This window comes from Phascolarctos cinereus, unplaced genomic scaffold (assembly GCF_003287225.1).
Source record: "Phascolarctos cinereus isolate Bilbo 61053 unplaced genomic scaffold, phaCin_HiC Scaffold_7;HRSCAF=346, whole genome shotgun sequence".
NCBI lineage: Eukaryota > Metazoa > Chordata > Mammalia > Diprotodontia > Phascolarctidae > Phascolarctos > Phascolarctos cinereus.
Genome location: NW_027556180.1, coordinates 95,369,851 through 95,392,160, shown reverse-complemented (window position 1 = coordinate 95,392,160; position 22,310 = coordinate 95,369,851).

Below are 22,310 nucleotides of genomic sequence, written 5' to 3'. Positions count from 1 at the left end.
ACTTGTTTTTTTCAGTGTATTTTTTTCCAATTGGCCAATTGTATTTTTTAAGGACTCTTCTACCTCTCTCATTGACTTTTAAAATCCTTTTGAGCTCTTCTAAGAAGGCTTTTTGGGCTTCAGACCAGTTCATATTTTGATGTTGCAGATGTGGGTTTGTTGACAATGTTGTCCTCTTCAGAATTTCTAGTCTTGATCTTCACTCTTCTTATAACATGAATCTATGACACATTTCTTTTTACTCATGGTTTCTTTATTCCATGGCCTTTAAAGAGACTGAGCTCTCCTACTGGAAAACAGAGGGCACTGACCCAAGCTTCTTGTGTTGGAAGCCTAGGTCTTGGTCACTGGCCTTGTGTGCTAGGGCCTCTTATGTTGACAATTGGAGGCTGTAGGGTTCTGGCAGCTTACCTTGTGTTGGGCTGGAATCAGCAAGGCTGGAACTTTCAGGCAGTTCTAGGTTGCCTGATTTTCCTTTCCTTTAGCTTTCTTCAGCTCCTTTTAGATGTGTGCTGCAGGGTGTTTATCTGCCTAGGGCCCCTTGCAATGCTGCCTCCCTTGTTTCTGCTAATGCACTGGGAGATTCCTTTGAGGTATAGTACCGAGGCACCTGGTCGTTTTCTGAGCAGGCTTCCACCAGATCCCCCACACTCACTGAGGCACTTGGAGGTCCAGGTGTTGGTGTTTGTCTGGTCTACCACCTGGGCTTCAGGATCTGCTTTAGGGTTCTGACAGCTTACCTGGTGTTCAGTTGGAATCAGCAAGGCTGGGACTTTAGGAAGACTCTAGGTTGTTTTCTTCAACTCCTTTCAGATGAATGCTGCAGGGTGCTTATCCACCTGGGGCCCTTTGTAGTGCTGCTTCCCTTTTTTTTGCTGAGGCACTGGGAGACCTGTTTGCTGAGCTGCTGCACTGCTGTTCCCCATCTTTCTTCTAGTTCAGCTGTTCCAGGTTTTTTTTCTTTCTGGGGTGACATTTTCTGGGTTTTCAGAGGTTGATAGGGGAAGGTGACAGTGACTACCTTTCTACTCTGCCATCTTGGCTACTGGACCATGTCTCTCTAGAAGGTGCTAAATCTTGTACCATCCTGCTTGTGTTTCCACAATACTTGAATTGTTACTTTCTGGATGCTTGCAATACTATTTCCGTGACCAGGGAACTTTGGAATTTGGCTACAATATTCCTAGGAGTTTTCCTTTGGGGATCTCTTTCAAGAGGTAATCGGTGGATTCTTTCAATTTCTATTTTGCTCTCTGGTTCTAGAACATGAGGGAAGTTTTCCTCGATGAGTTCTTAAAAGATGATGTGTAGGCTCTTTTTTATGATCATGGCTTTCAGGTAGTCCAATAAGTTTAAAATTATTTATCCTGGATCTATTTTCCAGGTCAGTTGCTTTTCCAATGATATATTTCACATTGTCTTCTATTTTTTTTTACATTCTTTTGATTTTGTTTTATAATTTCTTGATTTCTCATACGTCATTAGCTTCCATTTGCTCCTTTCTAATGTTTAAGGAATTATTTTGTTCAATGAACTTTTGTACCTCCCTTTCCATTTGGCCAATTCTGCTTTGTAAGGCATTTTTCTCCTCATTGTCTTTTTGGACCTCTTTTGCTATGTGTTCTAGTCTATTTTTTGAGATGTTATTTTCTTCAGTATATTTTGGGTCTCCTTTAACAAGCTGTTGACTCATTTTTCATGATTTTCTTGCATCATTCTCATTTCTCTTCCCAATTTTTGCTCTATTTCTCTTACTTGATTTTCAAAATCCTTTTTGAGGTCTTCCATGGCCTGAGACCAATTCAAATTTTTTTGAATGCTTTGCATGTAGGAACTTTGATTTTGTTTTATTTTTCTGAGTGTATGTTTTGACCTTCCTTGTTACCAAAGTATGTTTCTATAATCAGAGGGTTTTTTTTTCCCCCTTCCAATGCTTGCTTATTTTCCCAGCCTTTTACTTGACTCTTGAACTCTTTGTTAAGGTAAGACTATGCTTCCAGTGTGGAGGGCAAACTGTCCCAAGTTTCAGTGGTTTTGTACAGCTGTTTTCAGAGATACTTCTAAGGACCTGTAAATTTTCAGTTCTTCCAAGGTGGTATGATCTAAGGAGAAGTGTTTACTCCTCTTCTGGCCTGTGCTCTGTACTGTTAGTGACCACAACCATTCTTTTCTTTCCTGGCACTGTGAGGAGGGTTCCATCTCCATTGCTGTCACAGGCACTGCTATACTAGTTCTCTTCTTTGCCCCAGGATTGCTCCCCAAGCCTGCGACCAGATTCAAGTATGGGCAAAGCAACAACATCCTATCCCAGTGCTAGCAAAGAGAACCCTGTAATCTCCTTCTGACCAGTTGTTTGATCCCCTTACCATCTGTGGGCTGAGAGCTCCTGAAGCAGCTGTTGCTGGTTCAGTCACTCCCAAGGCTTGCTCTTAGTTTGCTGGGGCCTGGGCTGTGTTGGGGGTGACCTGTGCTGGAATTTACTCCTCTCTCAGACTGATGCAAAAGACCTTTCCTGTTGAGCTTCCAAGGTGTTTTGGGGTGGAAATTTGTTTTACTTTATCTTTTTGTGGATTCTGCTGTGCTCTAAAATTAGTTTAGAACCATTTTTAAAAGTATTTGATGGGTTTTGAGGGATAGCTCAGGTGAGTCCCTGCCTTTACTCTGCCATATTGGCTCCTTTTCCTTTTTATGATCTCTTTAGGATACAATCCTATTAGTGGTATTGCTGGATTGGTTCACAACTCCACCAACAATGCATTAGTGTTCTAATTTTCCTACATCTTCTCCAACATTTATCATTTTCCTTTTTTGTCATATTAGCTAATCTGATAGGTGTGAGGTGGTACCTCACAACTGTTTTAATTTGCATTTCTCTAATCAATAGTGATTAAGAACACTTTTTTTTAATATGGCTATAGATGACTTTAATTTCTCTACCTGAAAACTACCTGTTTATATCCTTTGACCATATCCTTTGAATTGGGGAATGACTTGTATTACTATATATTTGACTTAGTTCTTTATATAGTTGAGAAATGAGGCTATCAGTTTATAAACACTGACTATAAAAATTGTTTCCCAGCTTTCTGCTTTCCTTCTAATCTTGGTTGCATTGCCTTAGCTTGTGCAAAAAAAAATAATAATTAATGTAATCAAAATTATCCATTTTGCATTTAATAATGTTCTCTATCTCTCATTTGGTCATAATTTTTTCCTTTCCCCATAGATCTGACATTAGACTATTCCTTGTTCTCCTATATTTGCTTAAGGTATCACCCTTTATGTCTAAATCATGTACCCCTTTTGACCTTATCTTCATATGTAGCAGGAAATATTGGTCTATGCCTAGTTTCTGCCATACTGTTTTTCAGTTTTTCCAACAGTTTTTGTCAAATAGTAAGTTTTTATCCCAGAAGTTGAATTCTCTGGGTTTATCAAACAGTAGATTGCTATAGTTGTTTGTTACTGTGTCTTGTGTACCTAGCCTATTCCACTGATCTATTTCTTAAAAAGTTTTGATGATTGCCACTTTAGAACATAGTTTTAGGTCTGGCATTGCTAGGTTATATCTGGTAAGGCCAGGAAATTCTTTCCTGAAATTATGTTTTCACCTGGAAGGAAATATAAAAAGTTGGAGTAATTATTTTTATAAGGTTAATTTATAAAAGTATAGAGAACTAAGTTGTTGACTATGTAAGCAGATTAATTAATGTCTGTTAGAACTATTAAAAAAGTTGGCAAATTTTTTAAAATTCAGTTGGAAAAGGATGCTGCCTATGTCAGTATGTGATGATTTATTTTCTGAAAAGACATTTGTTTGCTTTTCTGTAAATCTTGGGTTAGCAACTCTTCTGGTTATGAGCAGGCATTGTGATACTTTACTATACTGATGTAAAATGAAAGCAAAGGCATTACAGTTAGAATGAAATCCTGCAGAAACCATTAAAAATTTGGGATTCCTAGGCCTTCCTTATTTTGTTTATTTGTTTGTTTGCTTGTTTATTCATTCATTCATTTTTCTAGGCAATGGAGTTAAATGACTTGCTCAGGGTCACACAGGGTTTCCTTATTTTTGTGGATTTCACTTACCATCAAAGATAATATTAGGAGTATTCTTTGTATGCAATTGATCTGTCACAGAAAATGAACTGCCCTTAATCCTACTACTTATGCATTCAGTTAGTCAGTAAACATTTATTAAGTGCCTGCTGTGTGCCAGCCAGTTTACTTAGTATTGAGGATACAAAGAAAGGCAAAAGGATAGTTACTGTCCTCCTAGAGTTCATAGTCTTATGGGGGAGATAACATGCAAGCAACAATGTACAAATAAGCTATATACAGAATAAACAACAGAAGGACGACACTAGAATTGAGAGGGATTAAACAAGGCTAATTGTAGAAGAAAACATTTTGTTTGGGCGTTAAAGGAACTGAGGGAACTAGAAGGGTTAAATGCATCTAGGACTTTGGGAAAAATTCATACTTTATTAAGAGAGGTATTGAGATCAGTTTATCCCACTTAGGACAAAATCCAAATAGGTGTAACAAAGCAAAAAAAGGTGCTGGTCATGGAGTAGGAAGAGTATAAATAATTGGCTTGAGTAGGTGGCTTGGTGGATAAAATGCTGGCTTAGGAGTCAGGAGGACCTAAGTTCAAATCTGGTCTCAGACACTTACAAGCTATGTGACCATGGGCAAGTCATTACCCATTTACCTCAGTTTCTTAAACTGTAAAATGTGCTGGAGAAGAAAATTGCAAACCACCCCTATATCTTTGCCAAGGCAATCCAAATGTGGTCATGAAAAGTTAGAAACAACTAATCGACTAAACAACAACAGTATTCAATTGATGAACAGTTTCAGAACCCTTAGTCCTGAAAGAGTTCATGAACTCCTCTAAACATTAAAGTTAGTAACTAGACGAGACAATACAGTAGTCTCAAATATACTCAGAAGGGCTTCTGATTGGATGAAAAATATTTCTTGGAAACTGGGTGGAGGGGGATTTACAGAATGGTTTTCTCATGTAGGTTTCATTTTTTCAAAATTTAGAGAACTAAGCCAAATTTAGGAAAAAAAAAGGAGTCATTCTCCAATTGATAAATGGTAAAAGTATATGAATAGGTAGCTTTAAGAGGAAGAAATCAAATTATCAGTAGCCATATAAACTTCTCTAAATCACTAATATTTAGAAATACTAGATTAAATGTAGATTAAAACAACTCTGAAGTATCATTTCTCACGGATAAGATTGGCAAAGAAGACAGAAAAGAAAAACGGCAAATGCTAAAGGAGATGTAGGAGAAATAGCCACACTGTGCTTACCCTCTGACCCAGCAATATTGCTATTACATCCATACCCCAAGCAGATTAAAGAAAAAGAGAAAGGATGCATTACAAAAATATCAATAGCACTTCTTTTTGTAGTGGAAAAGAAGTGGAAACTGAAGGCATGCCCTTCAATTGGGGAATAGCTAAATGAGTTATGGAATATGATGGAATTCTATTGTTCCATGAAAAATAATGAAAGGAATGGCTTCAGAAAACTCAGGGAAGACTTAAATGAACTGAAGTAAAGTGAAGTGATCAGAACCTGTACAAACATATATAGAGTAACAGGAATATTGCAGAGATAATGAACTGTGAAAGACTTAGTGACTCTATTTTTTTTTCCAGACCCACATGGGGAAGCATTTTTTAAAATTAATTTATATTGATTTATCAACAATCACTTCCATAAGCTTTTGAGTTTTAAATTTTTCTCTCCCTCTCTCCCCTCCTCCCTCCCCAAGAGGGTGCAAAATCTGATACATTCCTATTAAACATATTTTCACATTAGTGATATTGTAAGTAAGAATTAGAAACAATAGGAGGAACCATCAGAAAGAGGAAACAAAACACAACAGAAAAAAATAGCAAATAATACACTTCAGTCTGCATTCAAATTTCATGGTTCTTTCTTTGGATGTGGATAGCATTTTCCATCATGAGGCCTTTGGAGATATCTTAGATCCTTGTATTGCTGAGAAGAATTAAGTCTATCAATATTAGAGTGACTCTAATTAATACAACAATCCATTGAAACTCCAAAGGATTAGTGACGAAAAAATGTAAAAAAAAAAACAAACAAAAAACTATCTACCTCTAGTTAGATAACGGTGCAACTCAGGGAGCAAATTGAAGCATTCTCCCCCCTCTTTATTTTTCTTGCTTTTTCATAACATAGCTAATGGAGAAATGTTTTGCATGACTTCTTATGTATAACGGTTATCATATTGTTATTATTATTATTATTGCCTTCTCAATGGATCAGGGAGGAGTGGAGGGGAAAAGAGAATGCAGAGCTGAAAATAAAAATAAAAGCACAAAAATAAAAGCAAACCACAGCTCCATGGGGATGAGGGTGGAGAGGAAAAAAAATTTCCTGCTCAAGTTCTTGACCAGTAGATACCCACTGTAGTATTCATTCTCAGTCTTCTGACATTAGCAAGTCACTGTAATTTCTGTGACTCATTAATGTTTCTACACTACAAAGTGATTACCCTTGGTTATAAGGACACCATAGGAATAAGGTTACTGAGTTTAGTTTCTATTTAGGGCAATAGCAGAGACAGGGAGGGGAGACATTGCCAAGAAAACCTTATGTATGATCATAAAAATTCAGTTAAGTTGTAAATTATGGTAAAAAAAATTGGTTTTTTTTTTGAGATATTACTCCTAGGTATCCTGCATTTAACTAAGTAATCTTGGATATTTTCTGGCTAACAAAACAGAGACAATAATACTTGTCTTTTATGTGTTTTAAAAGTATTAGCATTAATTAGCATCACTATATGTTATACACATATATGTATATGTATATATACATACACGTGTGTATATCTGTGTATGTATATATGTATGTGTGTGTGTATGTAATTTTAAACATGTACATGGAAATAATTTCTGTAACTTCCAGGTGTTGTCATATGGCCATTCAAAATAGGTTTGTGCTTCTCTCATAACCTGATATAAAAATGAAATGTTATTTCCATATTTGTCTTTTGAGAAGTTGCAAAGCTCATCTCTCTGTGTAATGGAACTGAGGCTTCTTTCTTATTCGTAGATGTTTTTTGAGAATTTGTAGATATTAAATTTCTTTAAACAAATTGCCAAGTCATTCATTTTTTGCATATTGTTAGTGAGTCTTATGCTTTCAAAAGGTAAGCAAGTCCCAGGAGCTTTGCGGTTTTCTGCTCAGGTAGACGTCAAATCTTAAATGAAGGTTAAAGTAACTGACAGTCGATTAGGGTCATGGGGAGTGCACAATATCTCAAGGTCAAAAGCCAGATGATGACATAAGCTAAGCTAAGATATGAAAACAGCTTCTTTTTTTAATTGGCAAACCCATGAGTGTCATTTTCTATTCTCTGAAAGTTTTCATAAAGATTGTGTGGAGGTGGGTATATGGAAGAGACTTTTTTTTTCTCCTTCAGAGATGCCACTTTCCTTTGTTAAGGAATATCTGCAGTAGTGTGTTTATCATTGTTGTACCTTTGTGATTCTGCATACCCTTCATTTCATCACTCCCTTGGTGAGGTAGCTGATTTTTTCCCCAAGTTAAATAAAGGAAGGAACAAAGAAAGAGAGAAAAAAAATGTTGTAATCTTCTGACCCTCATACTGACAGTCCCATATATTTTGAAGCAAATAAAGATATGGTAGCAGAATTATGAAACGAACATGCACTTCAGAGGGAAGTATCATAAATTTATTGCTTAACTGTGTACTGCAACTGCCATAGTTTTTTGATGGGCAAGGACATACATCTGGAAAATAAAACAAATATAGTAGCTCACTGGAAAATGAAAGATAAAAACATCTGTCACATGTGATTGTTCAGCAAATGTGAGATTATTGGTTTCTTAGGGATTTATTAATTTGATCTACTTTAATCCTTACCTGCTGAAAGGGAAGAAACATGTCGCTCAGTTGATGGAGTCATACTCATTTGGTAAAGTGTTCTGATTGTCCTTTCAACTTATATCTAGAATTCATCTGGCTAACTGGAAAAAAAAAGGTCTCTCCATACACAGCAGATAGTCACCTGCTATGACTGCAAGAGCCCAGAGTTAGGCTTCAAATGTCACCACATTGCCATCTTACTGTGAATGACTGAAATTCACTTTACATTGTTAGTGGTGCTGAAAATTGCCACTGGTTTCCACAGTTCATAATGTATTGTCTAAACTGAAAACATTTCCCGGATTGAATTGACCTTTTAGAAAACTGTACTTTCATCCTCAAAATACAGAACTGTTGCAATATTTTATTTAAAAGGTTATTTAGTTATAAAGCTTGGGGAAAGGGTAAGGGATTAGAGTTGAATATACGTCTCTTCACATAATGCTTTGCTGTCAAGAATACAAAAAAAAAACCCAACCCTCAAACCAAACCAAAACAAAACAAACAAACAAACAAAAAATCACTGATTACTCAACTACCAAAATTCTATTCAGAAAATGATCTAGAAAAAAAAAAGACAATTTCAGTTACTTTGATGGAAGATAGACGAGGTAAGGAGTCAGTGAATTGACTCTCTGGGCTTTTTATATCAGAGATAAAAGAAACCTTAAAATGAATAAATGAAAAAAAAATTTGCTAAACACATACTATGTTCTAAACAGTGTACTGAAGGAAGTGTTTTTTTCTATTATATTAATAACCCATTATTAAATAAGGATTAAGATTTTTTCCCCTTTATTTCCTCATTCAGAAACCAGTCTGTGTAAGTCATTCAGCCAGTCTCTGAAGGACAAAAGTGATAGACGGGATTTGTCCAAATCCTGGGCAATTGAGGAACATGTTCCTCAATCTTGAGTAGGACCCCACCAAACTAGAAGACTGTATTTGGATTTAGAGGGTAACAAAATCTTATCTAGGTCAAATCCAGCCCTAAATCAGTAAGTCTATGCCTTTGCACACACACACACACACACACACACACACACACACACACACACACACACCACTGGAGTTTGGGGTAACTCAGCTCATGAAGAAGAAATTAACCATAGTGGTCTGGATAGAGATGGATTCCTTTGTCCATATTGTTGGAGGTGGCTGAGTCTCCCGATCAAGCCATGTTCTCAGCAGAGGAGCTGAAGACTCTCAGCCTACTTCCTTATTTGAAAATCTATCCCTTCATTAATTGTTCACCAATCAGAATTGATTTTCACCTCTCAGGGAATGCCCTTTTCCAAAGGCATTTAAATATTTGGTGGTCACCATGGTTTTATCTTTTGTTACTGAGAAGAACCACTGACCACCAGTTTATTGAGTATCATGTAGCCTAATTAATAAATTGATTATTAATTACCCAGAAACTCTGTTGCTTATTGGTTCAGTGTTTATCCAGAAAAGGAAAGAAAGGGATATTGACAGAAAGGTTGAGGCACAGCTCTTGGCTGAAAGAAAGAGAAAGTTGAATCCCTTTGGTTGTCAATTTTGACTAAGGCAATCCAAACACCCCAGGATGGGATCTGAATTGCTTGCTAACAGGGATAGTGAAATGTGGTGTCCCACTGGGTGGAACTTTCCATTGTGGCTTTCCAGATCAGACAGGAAGTAAAGAAAGAAAGAGCCACTTATTAAACATCTACTATGTTCCAGGTTCCATGCTAACTCCTTTACACATATCATGTCATTTGATCCTCATAACAATTCTGGGATGCAAATAGTAATATTATACCCATTATACAGTTGAGGAAACTGAGGCAGGAAGAGGTTAATTGATGTGATGAGGATCAAACTACTAATAGGAGTCTAAGGCTTAGTTTGAACTCAGGTCTTCCTGACTACAGGCTGAGCACTCTATACATGTATCGTCTAACTACAAGTACTAGAAATAAATATATGCATATCCCAATGATAAGTAAACCCAAGGCAAGAGACTTTTGAGAAAGGGATTGATTACTCAAAAGAACTTCTAAAAAATAAAAAAAAGTCTGAGTAAAATAGATTTAGTTCTTCATCTTGAATTCAAAATTTTATAGAGTTTAAAAGAGTCCAAATATTTAAAAGTTGAAATAAATTGAATATTTTACATTTTACAACTAGCGGCAGGAAAAGAGTCTATAATCAGAAATACTATTGAAGGAATTATACAAAAACAAAATAGATTATTTCAACGATGTAAATTTTAAAATCATTTGCATATATTAAATCAACACTTCTAGAACAATAAGAAAATATATGGATTGAGAAAATATTTACAATAAATAACTTTGATAAAAGTCTGGCACTTGAAATCTATTTCTAAAATATCTAAACCTTTAGGATCAATTCCTAACTGACACAAATTTATAAGACTAAGAGCAATCCCCTGAAAAATAAGTGGTTAAAGGTTATGAATATTTTCAAATACAAATTATTCATAAAACCTGAACAAATGGCCCAAATCATTAAGAGAAATTAAAATTTTCTGATTTAATATGTCATGCAATAAAGTTTGATGAAATTTTAAGAAACTGGAAAATACATGTTATAATGTTTTGGAGAGACAGGTTGACTAAGTTACTGATAATGTAAATGATAGTTTGAATCATTGAAGGAAATAAGTGAAATTATTTAAGAAAAGTTAGTAAATTATTCCTTATCTTTGATCCATATATTCCATGACTGGTTTTATATCTCAAGGAGGTTATAGAGAAAAAGAAACATATATACATATTTTAATAGATGTTCTTCTTATTATAAATAAAATATTGTAAATGTATGAGTTCAACACAGGGGGCTAAATAAATTCTAGCATCTGGGTATGTTGAACTCTAAATGTATAATAATTAATGGTAAACATGAATGTTAAAAAACATGAAAATATTTGCATCCAATAATGCAGAGAGTGGAGAAAAGAAAATACAATACAAAGAAGACTACATACAATAGTAAAATAAAATGAATAATTTCAACATAAAGAGCCAACAGAACCAGTTAAAAAACAATAGTCAATGTTTCTTTCATATTATTGAGATAAAAATATGTATATTCCCTCTTTCTATTAACAATTGTAAATTAATTGTTTTGAGAAAATTTTTAGGGGTTTAATGCATTGAGAATTGTTTATTGCATCAAAATAAAATGCATCACGAATTTTAAAATGAAAATATTGAAAAATTGATTTTGAGTCAGGGGGAAGCATTCTGTATTTGCACAAATGTAATTAAGCTAACTCTTCTCCATTCTGATCCCAGTTCATTGTCCATCTTCAGTGACTGTCCCAGTTTTCCGTGCTGATTAATCAACACAATTGTCTGTCTGTTCAACTGACATAATATGGGACAGCTAACATAAGATACTGTAACAAATATCATAATATGGCAGACATGAATTCTTGATCCATTTATTTTACTCTGTTTAGACAGACAGATAAGTGGCACAGTGTGGACAGAGAAATGCACTTGAAGTTAGGAAACACTATTTTCAAAACTAGCCATAGGCATTTATTAAATGTGAGAAACTGGGCAAATCATTTAATCTCTCTGTCTGCCACAGTTTCCTCAAATGTAAAATTCAGATTAAAATATCAACTTTCCCCCAGGGCTACTGTGAGGAGAAAATGAAATAATAATTAGAAATAAATTAGGCAATTTAAATCACAGTGTAAATTTTATCTATTAGTTATCAATTTCTTTTGAGTGGTTGTGGATCTCATTGCAGAAACCTTGAAGTACTTTGTGGTTCGTGCATTCAGGCCAATGTCATGAATTAAAAGGATAATCAAAAAGACATCATTCATAAGGAATCATATTTTATTTATAATTTTCATTGAACACCATCATGGAGAGTAGTGAAAGGCGTATATATACAAAATAGTTATGTATGTATTATGTATGTATGTATTTATCTATCTTATGCTCTCATTTAAATAACAGCATCTGTTGACCTTATTATCCATAGGGAATTCTGCTTTTATTATGATGTTCTATTGAACATTCTATATGACAGTGGCAAACATTTTTTGAGGCTACATGTCTCCTTGTATTTTGTCTCAAATAATAGAAATTATGAGTGGCCTTTGAGTAAAGTCTTCTCCGTTGTTTCATCTTTCATAGAGTTTTGTATGATTTTGACATATTCATGGGAAAAATCTATTTGAAGAGAATCTATAATGTGACTTTGCATTCTACAAAAGCAGATCCTTGTTATAGTAAAAAAGCACAAAGCACTATAATGTCATTCATTTTCTGTATCTTTGAATAAATTAGTGACTATAAATATGTAATCTGCTGTAAATGATCATTTGTAAAAGACTGCTTAATTCTATACCCATAACTTCATCAAGAATTTCTCCAAATGGTATATAAAATATTTTATTCAATTTTTTTAGATGTAAGATATTTGATATACTGGTAAATAATTCCTGTTTTTTTCTCTTTCAAAACTTTTGTAAAAATAAAACACGACATTTTTGTCCTCAAACAGTATCCTTTCCTTTTTCTGTTATCTTGAGAATAGATCCTTTAATGTCCTTAAAATCATGTATTTTCTCATTCTCCTTCTCTAGTTTGGCTAGCTCACCTACTATACCCATCTACATTACTTCTAGTGCCATCCTTATCATCTCAAGCAGCACACTGGGAATTGTGGTAACAGTCCTAACATGTTGTCTCCACTGTCATTGATGAAAGAAATTTTTTTTCCTTTCTTTCTTCTTTTTTAAGTTTCTGCTCATTGTCCACGTTTACCTTTAAATGGCATTGAAATGCTTTTGTTTTGTCAGGTATATTGCCAAGCATTCTACAAATTCTTTTTTTTCCCCTCTAATGATTCTTGTTTTACTATAAAGTGATACTACTCATTTCCACTCTCTCCAAAAGATTTTGTAGAAGGTTAAATTTTAAATTGATACTGTCCTTAGCTGATGCATTTTCTGCTTATCCAGTAAATAAAAAAAATAAATAATTGGTAATAAATGTATACAATTTCTAGGCTTTTGGGGGCTCCTCGATGTGGTGGTAGAATTACATCACTTAAAATTCTTCAGAAAATGTCAAAAAAGAAAACAATTGCAATGCAGTTAGTGAAAAGGACCAGTCAAGAGACTGAGTCTTATGTGTTCTAGTGTCACTTGCTATAACATAGATTCCATGAAGGGAGGTGAAGTGAAGAAAACAGAAAGGGACCATGCTGTAAAAGATTTTAAATGCAATATTTAATTATCAAGGTAAGAGGTAATAATCCATAATTTATTAAACAGAGAGTGTGACTTGGTCAGACATGTACTTTAGAAATTTCATTTTGGCAGCCAAATGATGATGGTCTGGAAATGGGGAGAAACAGAGCAGAGAGTTCAAACAGAAGACCATTAGAGTTGTGCAAGAAAAAGGTGATGGGGGCCTACAAGAGGGAAGCAGTTGTGTGAGTGGAAAGAAGGGAACATACATAAGAGTTTCTATGAAGAAAGAACCAATAAGACTTGGTAACAAGTTTGATATTTGCAGTGAATTCTGACACTTGGTATGAATACCAGACAGGATACATGAAAACAAGGCTGTGAACCTGGGTGACAGGGAAAATTTGGTTACCTTGACCATAGGGAAGATGATTTATCATGAAATAAAATGAGTTCTATTTTGCACAATTGAGTTTGAATTCCTTTGGAATATGCAATTTGAAATGTACAGAGGGCAGTTGGTGACCTAGAGCTCAACAGAGAAGTTAGATACAAGATCTTTGAATCATCTACATCTAAATGGTAATTGAATGCACGGGAGCTAAAAAAAAAGTGACCAAGCCAGATGCTACAGAGGGAGAAGAAAAAGGAGGTCACAACATATCCTTGGGCACACCTATATTTAGTAAGAGTGCCCTGGATGAAAATCCAGAAAAAGATATAATGAAAGAGTGGTCAGAGTGGTAGGAAGAGAACCAAAGGAGTGACAGGAATACAAAGAGTTTGAAAGACCATGGAGGATAGAGTGCTTGACAATGTCAAAGACAGCAGAGAGGTTAAAAAATACGAGGATGAGAAAAGTTCATTAGATTTGTCAGTTAAGTGCTTATTGGCATCTTTGTAGAGAGCAGTTTCCATTGAATGATGTGATCAGAAGGCAGATTGCAGAGTTTAGAAGCAGGTGAGAGGAGAGTAAGCAGGGACACCTCCTGGATACAGTTTTCTCAAGGAGTTTACACGCGAGAAGGAAGGGAAAATAGAACTGATTACAGGCAGGAGGGAATGGTCAGGTGAAGTGAAAGTTTTTTGAGGATATATGTACTGGTTTATAGGCAATATGGAAACATCTAGTAGAAAAGGAGATACTGAAGATCACTGAGAGAGTGGGGATAATAGAGGGGGCAATCTCCTAGAATAAATGGTTTAAAATGGGATCACTGATGTATGTAGGGCGCTTTGCCTTGACAAGAAGGAGGGCCACCTCCTCATGAGATTTAGGGTGAAGGAAGTTGAAGTAGAGGAAGCCCTCTAAATGATACAAGAAGGGAAGGACTTTTTGTGAAGGGTCTGATTTTTTTTAATTTTTTGATGAAAAATGAAGCATAGCACTTAGCTAAGAGGATAGGGAAGGTGCTTTGGGGTGGGGTAGGGATGGATGAAATGATTTGAAATAATTATTATGCTGAATGGGATATAAAATTCAATAGTTGTTCAGAAGGATTATTTTGCCACAGTGAGGGCCAAGTTGAGAATGTGCTCCCTTGGGAATAAATGAGATTTAGTAGTAGTAGTAGTAGTAGTAGTAGTAGCATTTATTTGTTTGTTTGTTTTGCTCTGGAGATCATCAAGCAAAGACTTTATGAACATTTCCTCAAGTTCTGTAGAGGAAATTCTTGTTCAAATATAGGCTAATTAGTCTCTGAATTCCTTTCCAATTTTTTAAAATTTTATTTTAGTTTTTCCCAATTACATATCAAGACCGTTTTTAGCATTCATTTTTACAAGATTTTGAGTTCCAAATTTTTCTCACTCCCTTGCTGTCTTCTTCTCCTCTGCTCTTTAGAAAGTGGTAGGCAATTTGATATAGGTATACATGTGCTATCATGTAAAACATTTCTATATTACTCACAGTTGTGAAAGAAGAAACAGATCAAAAGAAAAAATGAAAAAGAGTAAAGTAAGTGAGAAAAAATGCTTTATTCTGTATTCAGAATCCATCAATTCTTTATCTGGAGGTGGACAGCATTTTTTCTTCTTGAGTCCTTTGTCTTTTTCCTAGATCATTGCATGGCTGAGAAGAGCTGAGTCATTCGCAGTTGGTTATCATACAATGTTGCTGATACTGTGTATAATGTCTTCTGGCTGAAATCTGACTGTTCATCATTTCTTATTGCACAATAATATATCATTACATTCACATACCACAGCTTGTTCAACCATTCCCCAGTTGATGGACATCCCCTCAATTTCTAATTTTTCTACCACAAAAAGTACTGCTATAAATATTTTTGCACATGTAGGTCCTTTTTCCTTTTTTATGATCTCTTTGGAATATAGACATAGAAGTGGTATTGCTGGGTCAAAGGATATGAACAGTTTGATTGCCCTTCTGGTATAGTTCCAAATTCCTCTCCAGGCTGGTTGGATCAGCTCACAACTCCAACGATAGTGCATTAATGTCCTAATTTTTCCACATTCTCTCCAACATTTATCATTTTTCTTGTTTTGCCATAGTAGCCATCTGATAGTTGTAAGGTGATGTTTTAATTTGCATTTCTCTAATCAAAAGTGATTCACAGCACGTCTTCATATGCCTATAGACAACTTTGATTTCTTCATCTGAAAACTTCCTGTTCATGTATTTTAACCATTTATCAATTGGGAAATGACTTGTATTCATAGAAATTTGATTCAGTTCTCTATATATTTGAGAAATGAGGCCTTTATCAGAGACACTTGCTACAAAGATTGTTTCCCAGATTTCTCTTTTCCTTCTAATCTTGGTTGCATTGGTTTTGTTTGTACAAAAGCTTTTATTTTAACATAATCAAAATTATCTATTTTACATTTCATAGTGCTCTCTATCTCTTTCTTGGTCATAGATGTTTTACTTTCCCTATAGATCTGAAAGAGACAATTCCTTGCCCTTCTAGTTTGCTTATGGTGTCACTCTTTATGTATAAACCATGCACCCATTTTGATATTATCTTGGTATATAGTGTGAGATGGTGTTCTATTGTTTTCCAGTTTTCCCAGCAGTTTTTGTCAAATAGTGAGTTCTTATCCCAAAGGCTAGGGTTGGTCATTGACTACTGCATTGTATATACCTAATGTATTCCACTAATCCACCACTCTCTTTCTTAGCCAGTAGCAGATAATTTTGATGATTACTGCTTTATAATATAGTTTGAAGTCTGGTATTGCTAGGCCACCTTCTTTTGTATTTTTTAAGTTAATTCCCTTGATATTCTTGATCATTTGTTTTTCCAGATGAATTTTGTTATTATTTTTCTAGCTCTATAAAATAATTTTTGGTAGTTTGATTGGTATGGCACTGAATAAGTTAATTAGTTTAGGCAGAATTATCATTTTATTATATCGGGTCTGCTTACCCATGAGCAAATGATCTTTGTCCAATTGTTTAGATTAGACTTTATTTGTATGAAAATTGTTTTGCAATTGTGTTCATATAGTTATTGGGTTTGTCTCGGCAGGTAGACTCCCAAGTATTTTATTATTGTTTATAGTTATTTTTACTGGAATTTCTCTTTTATCTCTTGCTGCAGGCTGTGTTGGTGATATAAAGAAATGTTGAAGATTCATGCAGTTTTATTGTATAACTTGCAACTGCTAAAATTGTTTCAAGTAGTTTTTTAGTTGATTCTCTAGGTTTTTTTTAAATACCATCATATCATCTGCAAAGAGTAATAGTTTTGTTTCTTCATTTCCTATTCTAATTCCTTCAATTCCCTTTTCTTCTCTTATTGTTACAGCTAACATTTTTAGTACCATATTGAACAACATTGATGATAATGGGCATACTTGCTTTACCCCTGATCTTATTGGGAAAGGTTCCTTTTCAATTTTGATGCTCTATGATGCATGATTAGATTTCACAAAAAGGCTGTGACAGATGATTTCATTAGTTATAACAAGAAGACTGGGATAAGCAAGGCAAATACTGTATATTTCATTTTTCATATATAAAATGAAAAACACAGAGATTACATTATTTACAGAGAATGATGTTTAATCAGCATTGGTCATGGATTAGAATTTAGGCCCTCTGATTCTTATCTGGTGCAGTGGTCACTCTACCATTGAAAGAAATAAGCAGAATCTATGGGCCATTATTTTATATATTGTGCAAGCTAGCAGATATCAGTCCTCTGGGGATGTATTTGGCTTTGAAAATAGCTTAAAATCATTCTTAATTAAGTATAGTGAACAAATTAGATGATCAGCTAAGAAATTCTTCTTTGAGTTCAAAAGTTTTAAAAATAAATGTTCTATTATTGAAAATGTATGTTTTAGGGTTCTTGAGAGGATGACAGGGCAATTCTTCCCACAACATATCAAATAAATAAACACAACTTCTCCCAGAAAAGTAGGTCCAAAAAAGGCAGAAAATTCCTTAGTGACAGAAATATGATAAAAGAATCTGCTAAAAGAAAAGCTTAAAAAACAACTCAGAAGACCCTTACTCTTGATTCTCCCTAACCAGTTTTCCTCCCTCTTCCAGAGTTCTTTGACTACAGCCCAGATGCTAGGTTCAGGGGTTCCCTGTCTCCCTTTTAGCTATTGTAGTTTTAGAAACAGGCATTGGAAGCAGAGCCAAGATGGCAAAGAAAAGGCAGACTTGCCTGAGCTCTCCCCCAAATCTCCCTGAAAACATTTAAATAATGCCTCAAAACAGTTCCTGGAGTGGAAGAACCCACAAAAGGACAAGGTGAAATGATTTTCCAGCCAAAGCCAACTTAGAAGGTCAGTAGGAAAGGTCTGTGTCACCAGGGTGAGAGTGAAATGCAGTCCAAATCAGGATAAGGCAACACAGACCTGGCCCCAGCAGGAGTAGTCCTTAGGAGCTATTGAATCTGCTGTGGCAGCAGCTCTTAGCCCACAGAGAGTAAAAGGCTTGAACAATTGCTCAGAAGGTGATTGTAAAGGTTTCTTGGCTGGCTCTTGGGGCAGAACTTTGGTTTTTTGCCCATACTCAGTTATGGGTCACAGTCTTGGGTGGCAGTCAAAGGGCAAGGAGGAGCACTAGCCCACTAGAGTTTGCAGGCTACAGTGGAGCAGAGACTCTTGTCAACAGTTCAAGGGCAAAATAGAGTGTTTGTGGTTGCTCAAAGACTAGAGCAGAGGCCAGAAGAGTAGAAAAACCTTTCCTTAGATAATGCCACCTTGGAAGAATTGAAAATTTGCAAATCCCTAGAAAATATCTCTGAAAATAGCAACATAAAAATACTTAAGCTTGGACAGGGCATCTTCCACCTTGGAAGCAGAGTCCTACTTTAACAAAGAATTAAAAGTCAAGAAATAGATTGAAAAATGAACAAACAATAGAAAAAAATTCTGATCACAGAAAGTTATTGTGGTGACAAGGAAGATCAAAACACACACTCAGTAGAAAATAATAAAGTCAAAGCTACTATAGCTAAAGCCTATAAGAAAAATATGATTTGGTCTCAGGCCATGGAAAGGCTCAAAAAGGATTTTGAAAATCAAGTAAGAGAGGTAGAGGAAAAATTCGGAGCAGAAATGAGTGATGTGAGAAAATCACGAAAAAAAAGAGTCAGCTGCTTGGTAAAGGAGACAAAAAAATAAGGAAGACAATAACACTTTAAAAAACAAATTAGGCTAAATGGTAAAAGACATACAAAAATTCATGGAAGGAAGAAAAAAAACTCCTTAAAAAGTAGGATTGGCCAAATGAAAAAGGAGACACAAAAACTCACTAAAGAAAATCATTCCTTAAAAATTAGAATGGAGCCATTGGATGCTAATGACTTTATGAGACATCAAGAAACAATAAAAGAAAACCAAATGAATGAAACAAATAGAAGACAATCTGAAACACATCATTGGAAAAACAACTGACCTGGAATATAGATCCAGGAGAGATAAGGAGAGATAAAATTATTGGACTACCTGAAAGCCATGATAAAAAAAAAAGCCTAGACATCATTTTCCAGAAGTTAAAAAGAAAAACTACTCTGATATTCTAGAACTGGAGGATAAAATAGAAATTGAAAGAATCCACTGATCACCTCTTTTTGATCCCAAGATGAAAACTCTTTGAAATATTATAGCCAAATTCTAGAGTTCCTAGATGAAGGAAATATATATATACATATGCATATATGTATATATATATATATATACATATACATATATATATGTATATGTATATATATACATATACATATATGTATGTGTGTATATATATATATACACGCATATATATATATGTATATGTATATATATACATATACATATATGTATGTGTGTATATATATATATATGCATATGTATATGTATATATTTTATATATATATATATATATATATATATATATATATATATATATATATATATATATATATATATATATATATATGTCAAGCAGCCAGAAAGAAAAAACTCACATATCATGGAGCCATAATCAGGATAGCACAATATTTAGCAACTTCTACATTAAAAGTTCAGAAGGTTTGGAGTATGATTTTCCAGATGACAAGGAGCTAAGAACAACCAATAATCACTTTCTCAGAAAAACTGAGTACATTCCTTCTGGGGTGGGGAGAGAAGATGAACATTCAATGAAATAGAGGACTTTCAAGCATTCTTGATGAAAAGACCAGAGCTGAATAGAAAATTTGACTTTCAAATACAAGACTGTGAAGAAGGATAAAAAGGTAAACAGGAAGGGGATTCCATAAGGGACTTAATAAGGTTAAACTGTTTACATTCCTACATAGAAAGATGACACTTGTAACTGATAAGAAATTTCTCATTATCAGGGCATTTAGTAGAAGTATATATAAGAGGGCACAGGTGTGAATTGAATATGAAAGGATGATATCTAAAAAATAAAATTAAGGGGTGAGAAAGAAATGTACTGGGAGAAAGGGAAAGGGAGACTTAGACTGTGGTAAATTATCTCATATAAAAGAGGCAAGAAAAAGTTCTTACAGTGGAGGGGAAAAGGAGGTAGGTAAGAAGGAGTGAGTGAATTTTACTCTCCTCAGATTTGGTTTAGAGAGAGGGACTAACACACATGCTTAATTAGGTATAGAAATCTATCTTTCTCTATAAAAAAGTGGGAGGGTAAGGGAGTAAAAGAAGGGGTGTGTGTGATAGAAAGGAGGGCAGATTAAGGGAGAGAGTTGTCAGAAGCAAAACACTTGAGGAGGGATGGGGTAAAAAGAGAAAGAGAATAGAATAAATGGAGCAGTGGAAATAGGATGGAGGGAAATATAGTTAGCAATAGCAACATGCAAAAAATTTGAAGCAAGTTTCTCTGATAAAGGCCTAATTTCTCAAACATATAGAGAATTGAGTCAAATTTATAAAAATAAGAGCCATTCTCCAATTGATAAATGATCAAAAATATGTTAAGTTTTCAGATGAAGTAATCAAAGCTATTTATAGCCATAACAAAATGCTCCAACTCACTATTGATTGGAGAAACATGAAACAGTTCTGAGGTACTACCTCATACCTAATATCTATCAGTTTGACTAATAGCACAGAAAAGGGAAATGAGACGTGATGGAGGGGAGGTTTGGAAAATGAGACATGAATGCACTATTGGTGGATTTGTGACCGGTTCAAAGATTATGTAGAGCAATTTGGAACTATAACAAAAGGGTATAAAACTATGCATACCCTTTTACCTAGCAATGCCTCTACTAGTTCTATATCCCCAAAGAGAGAGAAAAAAAAGGACAAGATCCTATATGTACATAAATATTTATAGCCACCCTTTTCTGGTGGCAAAGAATTGGAAATTGAGGGGATGCCCATCAATTGGGGAATGGCTGAACAAATTGTGCAATATGATTATGATGGAGTATTATTGTGCATAGGAAATGATGAGCAGTATGCTCCAGAAAAACCTCAAAGATTTGCATGGGCTGATGCAAAGTAAAATGTGCTGTGTATAAAGTAACAGCAATATGGTTGTTATTGATATTGTTGTTGTTATTGATTTTGATACTGAGGTGTCAATGACTTAGCTATTCTCAGCAATACAATGATCCAACAAAACTCTGAAGAATTTATGCTGAAAAATGTTTTCCATTCCTGTCTGAGTACAGATTGAAGTAGTTTTTTTTAACTTTATTTTTCTTTTTTTGTCTATGTTCTCTTTTACAAGATGACTAATGTGGAAATATGTTTTGCATGACTACATTTATATAACCTACATTGAATCACTTGCCTTCTCAATGAAGGGTGTGGGGAAGGGGGAAGGGAGAGAATTTGGAACTCAAAGTTTTAAAAAGAATGTTAAAAAATGTTTCTAAACATAATAGGAAAAAATAAAATACTAAACAAAAAAAGACGTTCATATTTTCAGTATTAACCATTTGGTATGTTCCATTGTGTCAAGGATTGCCCCATATTTAGGGCAGGTTCTACATCATGAATTAGACCAACACCAGTACTTGCAATGAAAAGAAAGAAGTGGCTATGAAATAGTAAAGAGAAGGGAGGAGACTAGATATCTAGTACTGTTTAAAACTATTTAATAGAGCACAGAAGAAATAGGCATATAAAAAGGAGTGAGTATGAGATAGAAAGAAATGTGAATTAAAAACATTTCTCTGAACCATAGCCCAAACCAGAGTCACACCCATTATCAGCCTTACCCTCATCCATCCTCATCATTACTGAACAAAGTCAGGTTAAGACTGGAAAGTGAGGATCAGAAGAAGTAAGAGTTACTAAAGGTAAAGAAAAGGTATGACTATTTTGGCCTTTGGGTGACTTTCTACAATAGTCACCCAATTTGCCACCCTATCTCTGGATAGATAAAGACCTCATACAATCCAATCACTCAAAAAAGTAAGCAGCAAAGGCTAGATAAGGGGGCATAGGATTCTTAGACCTTCAGTAGAGAAATTCCTTTTTAGCAAGAAGCGGGTTTACAGCAAGAAAACCAGATGAAAAAAAGTTAAAAATAGAAATGATGATTTTCTTGTTACCTATATGCATAAACAGTTCTCTGATCTACTATAAGTATTTCCTGCAGTGAATCAGGCCACAACCCATCCACATCATTTCATCTGATGTAACTCATTCATGATTTTTTATTATTGTCCAACACAGGGGATCAATGCTTCAGAGTAGGAGTCTTTCTGGGTTTCTCCTGA